Below are 7,019 nucleotides of genomic sequence, written 5' to 3'. Positions count from 1 at the left end.
TCTCTCAGCTCTACCTGGGGGTAGAAGAGTGAGAAGGCAGAGAGAACTGGCGTGAAGAAGAGGTAAGAAAAGAGGGAAGGAGAGACAGAGGAGAAAAGAGGAGAAGAGGGAAGGGAACAGGAAAGAGATCGCAGCACACACTCAGATGCTCCCCTCACAAGTACCAGTTGACTTCAGCCTCTAGCTGTTAGGATAGAGTTCTCCCCTCCTCTCCTCGCACTCCCTGCAGTTCAGTCCAGAGACAAAGCTGCTCATGAGGAGGGATTGAGGGGGTGCTCCGGCCACAGAGATTAATGAGTTTGCTCAGGTCAACGGGCAAGTTGTGATGATGAAATGGCTGAAGGACGTGCCCTGGGCTCTGACCCTAGTTTGTCCACCGTCACTCAGGGTCGATCCTGCATGCTGTGGTGCCTCTGTCCTGTGGGCCCTTGTGGCACAAAGTGCCCAGTGAGAAGCAATAACCAGAATCTTAGCTGGCATTATTGAGGGCTCAATCTGCCTGGTTCTCTTCTAAGTGCTTTACACAGTAATTCATTTCATCAACAACCCTTTGAGAAAGGTACTGACATTAAACCCATGTAATAGATGAAGTAGGGGTACCCTCATAGCTCAGTCAGTAAAGAATCTGCCTGCAATGCAGGAGATCCAGGTTCTGTTCCTGGGTTGAGAAGATCTTCCTTGGAGAAGGAAATGGCAACCCACCCCAGTATTCTTGCTTCGGAAATCCCATGGACAGGGGAACCTGGTGGGCTACAGTCCGTGGGGTCACAAGAGTCGGACACAACTTATTGACTAAATCAATAGATGAAGTAACTGAGCTCAGAGAGGTTAAGTCACTTACTTCAAGTCACACAGAGAATAAGTGATTCCCCTGTAACCAAACCTAGGAGGAGTCTGGTTCCAACCACTCCGATGGCAATGGTGACCTCACTACGCTCCCTCAGACAGAGGCTTGTTCAGACTCCCCCTTCCTCCGCCCCCATGAGCAGCAGGGGCCCAGGACTGGAATTAAGGTTTCCCAATGGCAACCCACTCCAGTACTCTTGCCTGGAAAATCCCATGGACGAAGGAGCCTGGTGGGCTGCAGTCCATGGGGTCGCTAAGAGTCGGACATGACTGAGCAACTTCACTTTCACTTTTCACTTTCGTGCATTGGAGAAGGAAATGGCAACCCACTCCAGTGTTCTTGCCTGGAGAATCCCAGGGATGGGGGAGCCTGGTGGGCTGCTGTCTATGGGGTCGCACAGAGTTGGACACGACTGAAGCGACTTAGCAGCAGCAGCAGCAGCGCTCTGGAGGAGACCTGGGGGCCACACCAGAAAAACCACTCTGTGCTCACAAGGCTGAGGGCCCCCAAGGCTGGGGAACATTTTGCCAAAAACAACAGCGTGGCTGTTCTCAGCTGAACAGCCTGGATGCAAGGCTGCCCGGCGTATGATTCTTATCAGCTCTCCAAGAGAGAACTCTGCATCATGACATTCTGATCCCGGGATATGAAAAGGGAACCGGGGAAGGGGGTGTCCAAGGCCATGCAGCATCAGGAGAAGGGCTGGGGACTGGAGGGCAGCCCAGATCTCAGGGGGCAGCTGGGTCCCCTCCCCAGGTTCTGGCAGAACACCCATGAATGATTTAGCCTGAAATAGCATAAGAACTTCTTTCCCATTTTTTCCAGGCTTTTGGATGAAATTATATTTTACAAATGACTCATTATTATATTTATAGCTTCTCTCCAAATGATTCAAATTGTGGTTTGTCGCCTCCCTGTCTCTCAACTTCCCCCCTAGCTTGACAGGAAGAAGTGCTGTTTACTGTACGGCCAGGTGTGGCCGCTGAGAGTGGCTGTGCCCCCTATAATTACGTTCCCTGAGCCCTGACAGGCACTCCGGCACAGAGAGTCATGTGCAGCCTTTGTTCCAGCACGTCTTCGGGAACTCGGCTTGGAATCCACTGCTGTAGGAAGTGCCTGTGTGCGTGGTGGGAGGGAGTGGGGAGGAGTGGGCAGCGGGAGGAGGGGGGGCCCTGTTCCCTGGGAGGCTGTGACAGAGGGGGCCTTTGTGAGGGCACAGGCTGGAGAAGCCAGAGCTGCGGGTCCTCAAAGCACCCTGTGAGAAGGCTGGGGAAGGGGGTGGATCTGGGCCCAGACCAGTGAGGACCCTCCACCCCACCCCGGTGTGGGGGGCGGGCAACACTCCGCCCCCTCCTCCGGCCTTCATTGAGAAGTTGAGAGGGTGGCTGGTGGAGGCGGTGGCGGCTCAGACATTTCAGGCTGTGCTAGGGTCTGCTTATTGACACTTCATGGTTTCTTATGAGGAACCACTCTGGCTGTATCAGGAATGGGAGCGGGTGGTTCTTGAGTTCCCTCCCTTTTCCAGGCTCAGCTTCCCCACCCCTACCCTCCCAATCTGGCACCCCACAGCTCCCAGGTAGGTGTGGTCAGATTAGCCTGAGAGTGGCTTGCTCTTAACAGGCCGTCTTTGAGGGGAAAGGTGGCCAGGAGGCCCCATTTGCAATGATAGTTTATTCCACCAAATGCCCATGGGATCAAAGTCCCCTTGGTCTGCCCTCATATGTACTAAGAAAAGCTTAAAGTCCACAGAATGGGACAGAAGGACACTCTGGAAGTCACAGTCTCACAACAACGACGCTGTCCCTCGGGGTCCTTGGACCTCAGGCATGGTGACCCCAAGATGCCTGTGGCTGGCTGCGGGGTGAGGGTCCTGGGGCCACAGCAAGGACAGGCCACCTGGGGTGCCCAGAAGGCCCAGAGGGAGCTGGCTTCTCAGGCGGGACCTGTCTGCAGACCTCTCCCTGGGCCTCAGGGGAAGAATTGACTCCTTGATGTTACAATTCTGTGCTGAAAGGGAGGCTGGGCCCCGTGAGGGTCAGAGCCTGGAGTTGCATGCTGGCCAAGCCTTGGGCTCTGGTTGTGGCCCCAGCTTGCCTGCCCGCCCGGGGTTCTTTCGGGTCTGCTTCCATTTTTCCTTCTTGGCACTGCCTGAGTGAGTGTGAAGGGGGCTCCAGTAGGGGCGGAGGTGCCTGTGGAAATGGGTGTGGACAAGCATAACGTAATTGTTGGTGAAATCAGGGTGAAGCCTGAATACAGATGATTTCCATCTGGGCTGAGCTGGGTCCCTGTGAGGTGTAGGAGGCGGTCCTGAGGAGTGGCTAGGGACTCAACTGGGGACCCTAGATGAGAGGCTTGGGACCCCCTCTCTCTGGGGGATTCCATGGAAGGAAGCAGAGAGGCCTTGACAAGTCTCTTCTCAGAGAGAAGGGAGGCTATGAAAAGAACCAGAAGGGGTCCTGGTGAGGTCGGGGTGGCAAAAGGGAGGAAGCGGCAGGGCCAGGTGTGCGTTTACCTGGGCTGTGGGTGACCCAAACGTACTCCTTGGACCTGAGGGACAGAGAGACTCTTTGTTGGAGAGAAATGTTGCCTCCTGCATCTGGGGTAGAGCCGGGGCTGGCGGCCTTCCGAAAGCAGCCAACCCGGCTGGTGGTCAGACTGAGGGGCAGCCAACTCCGCCAACTGAAGCCACCTTTGGACCACCTTCTTCATGGGGTTTGTGGTCCTGGAGCCACCCTCCTTGTGCTGGCACCTTTTCACCAGGCTGTTGACTGTCACGTCAACGTGTGAGTGCCATGGACGTGGTTGTTGTTTAATCTCTAAGTTGTGTCTGTGTCCAGCTCTTTGCCATCTCCTGGGCTATAGCCCGCCAGGCTCCTCTGTCTGTGGGATTTCCCAGGCAAGAATACTGGAGTGGGTTGCCATTTCCTTCTCCAGGGGATCTTCCCAACTCAGGGATCGAACCCATATCTTCTGCTTTGGCAGATGGATTATTTACCACTGAGTCACCAGGAAGGCTTGAACATGGTTAGAAGGTGTCATTTTTGAATACGTGTTCAAGGGATTCTGCTCTCCCTGGCCTCTCCCATACCCCTCTGCCAACTCTGCTCCTGCTTGGAGCCCCACTGCATGCCGCATGCAGGCAATGCTATGGGCAGCCTGCAGGCCAAACTGGACCCTGCCTCTGAATTAAGAGCAAATCATGGAGAAAAATGTGTCTTGACATAATGGGTTTTCATGGCAGAGAGAGATCAGGCTGGGAAGAACTTGGCATCGTTCCACCTTCAGTGAGGATGATGATTTAGGGATGTTGATGGAGGATCAAAGTATTATCTTTAGGTTGTATTTATGGAGCAATTTACTGTCTACCTCCTTATTTTCAGGTAGAAACTTACTTCTAATGTTTGAGATGTTTTTAATTCGACAAAGTGAAATTAGAGATGATGAAATCAGCTTGCACACACTTCTCAAACTGTGTTCATATCCATTATCTCTCAAGGGGCAGCCTATTCCCTTCTCTGTTTTCTTTATGAGGATATTGAGAGACAGAGATTAGATAACTTGCCCAAGGATGCACAACTAGTTACTGACTAGGTTTAGAATCAAGGCCCTCTTCCTTGGGCTTCCCAGGTGACACTAGTGGTAAAGACCCTGCTTGAGAATGCAAGACACCTGAGAGAAGCTGGTTTGATCCCTGGATCGGGAAGATCCCCTGGAGAAGGGCTTGGTAACCCACTCTAGTATTCTTGTCTGGAGAATCCCATGGACAGAGGAGCCTGGCAGGCTACAGTCCATGGCGTCGCAAAGAGTCAGATACAACTGAATGACTTAGCACGCATGCTCGCCTACGTGGATGGTGCCTCCTCTGCGGTTCTGCTTTTTGTCAGTTTGGAAATGGAACTGAAGCCTACAGCCATGTAGGTGGGGTCAGCAGAGAGATGACTGAGAGCAGGTGAAGCTGCCCTCCTTAGCTCAGGGCTCCCTGAAGGTGTTCGTAGAGCTGCTGAAATGTAGGGTGGCAGAAGGAAAAGCCTCCCTTTTTTTTAATTAACTGCAAGTCTCTCTTGAGGTCAGAGTGGATGGGTTTTGTTGTTGTTAAATCTGTTTAATGTATTTGGCTGTGCTGGGTCTTAATTGTGGCATGCAGGATCTTTAATTGTGGTGTGCAAACTCTTAGTTGTGGCATGTGGGATCTAGTTCCCTGACCAGGGATCGAACCTGGGTCCCCTGCATGGGGAGCACAGAATCTTAGCCACTGGACCACCAGGGAAGCCCTGAAGTCAGAGTGAATGTTGCTGACAGTACTTATTTATTGTGGTAAAGTATGCATTATATAAAAGTCACCATTTTTACCACTTTTAAGGGTACAGTTCAGTGGCTTTAAGTATATTTACATCATTGTGCAACCATTCCCACCATCCAGCTTCAAAACCTTTTTCGTCTTCCCAGGCTGAAACCTCATACCCACTGAAAAATAACTCCCCATTCTCCCCTCTCTCCAGCCCCTGGCAGCCACTATTCTACTTTGTGTCTCTAGGAATTTAACTACTCTAGGGATCTCATGTAAGTGGAATCATATAGTATTTGTCCTTTTGTGTCTGTTTTGTATTGACTTATTTTTTATTGGATCATCATTTTTAACTATAACAGGGATAGTAATTAGCAGTGCTCCGTGCCCATAAAGGGGTGAAAAAAAGAGAACAAGAGTGAGTGATTTGGGGTGGATTTCTCAACTGAGAGGGGTACCAGATGTAAGGGGGTGGTGGTGGAGGGTGGATAGGAAGAAAGTGTTACAAAAAAATGCTGTACTTTATCATTCTAGGGGACGGGTGCACCATTCCCCCCACCCCAGCCCCCAGAGGTAGATGCCTCTTTTTTTGAGGATTATGAACCCTGATGGAGAAGCCCCTCTGTCTGGTGAGAAAAGAGTGACCCTCTGGGCAGGCTGGAGGCAAGACAAATTGTTGTGTGAGAGAAATCAGCAGGAACTTGGAGTTTGGATAGAAGGGTCTGGAGGAGAAGAAGTGAGAGGCTGGAGAAGATAGTGTAAGTTGGGACTTAGGAAACATGAGAAATTTTTTGAGCTGGGAGGATGGCTGACAAATTTTTAAGAGAGTGATGTCTGTTTGATTCGAATGTGTTTACTGTGATTCTCTATCTCCCTGCTGCTGCTGCTGGTGGTGGTGGTGCTGCTGCTAAGTCGCTTCAGTCGTGTCCGACTCTGTGCGACCCCATAGATGGCAGCCCACCAGGCTCCCCCGTCCCTGGGATTCTCCAGGCAAGAACACTGGAGAGGGTTGCCATTTCCTTCTCCAATGCATGAAAGTGAAAAGTGAAAGTGAAGTCGCTCAGTCGTGTCCCACTCTTTGAGACCCCGCAGACCCCAGCCTACCAGGCTCCTCCACCCATGGGATTTTCCAGGCAAGAGTACTGGAGTGGGGTGCCATTGCCTTCTCCGCTATTTCCCTGAGGTTTAAGTAAAAGTCTGGGCTTCCCCTGTGGCTCAGCTGGTAAAGAATCCGCCTGCAATGCAAGAGACCTGGGTTTGACCCCTAGGTTGGGAATATTCCCCTGGGAAAGGGAAAGGCTACTACTGTGCCCATTAGCCTGGTGTGAGCTGGTGGGGTGGCTGGGAGGATGCAGGAAGTGGGCAGTGCTTGGATGATAAGGGGTAGTCAAGCAGGAAACCAAGCCAGAGGTCTTCAGAGGAAGCACAAACACCCTGAGCGTCCTGGGAGCATGGTTGGTTGTGGGACAAGAGACAAGAGGGACTGGGAGGTTGGGAGTGGGAACCAGTGATGAGGTCCCCACGGTTGGGAGGGAGTCTCCAGCCTTCTCTTGAATATATGGGGCCAGAGTGTCAGTTAGAGAGCCTGAAGGAATGGGTGGATATGGGTTTCCCTTCTTGGAGTCCTTCTGGAAAAATCTAGACTGGGCACAGCCTGGGTATCAGGAAGCAGAGGCTCCCTGCAGTCCTGTCAGCTCAGCTCACTGCCTCCAGGACGTCCAGATTCACAGGGGACAGAACTGGTGATGGAGCTAGAACCAAAGCCAAGCCCGGAACATGTCTTGAGCTTTCGAAACTCTTTAAAACCGTCTGAAAGCAGAGACCTGGAGCTGTGACTGTCTCTGAAGGAGACAGATGCTTTTTGGAATTCCCAGATCTAGCAGGAGC

The 7,019-nt window shown here is 52.0% G+C and overlaps 1 non-coding gene across 1 annotated transcript; it reads right to left on the bottom strand.

The window, feature by feature from the left end:
• Positions 1-5,041: 5,041 nt before the first annotated feature.
• Positions 5,042-5,114, bottom strand: TRNAG-CCC (transfer RNA glycine (anticodon CCC)). Its single transcript has one exon. It is a non-coding gene; the product is annotated as a tRNA-Gly (tRNA).
• Between the last annotated feature and the right edge of the window lie 1,905 nt (positions 5,115-7,019).

This window comes from Budorcas taxicolor, chromosome 5 (genome assembly GCF_023091745.1).
Source record: "Budorcas taxicolor isolate Tak-1 chromosome 5, Takin1.1, whole genome shotgun sequence".
In the NCBI taxonomy this organism is placed as follows: Eukaryota; Metazoa; Chordata; class Mammalia; order Artiodactyla; family Bovidae; genus Budorcas; species Budorcas taxicolor.
This window is presented reverse-complemented; position numbering and strand designations above follow the sequence as displayed.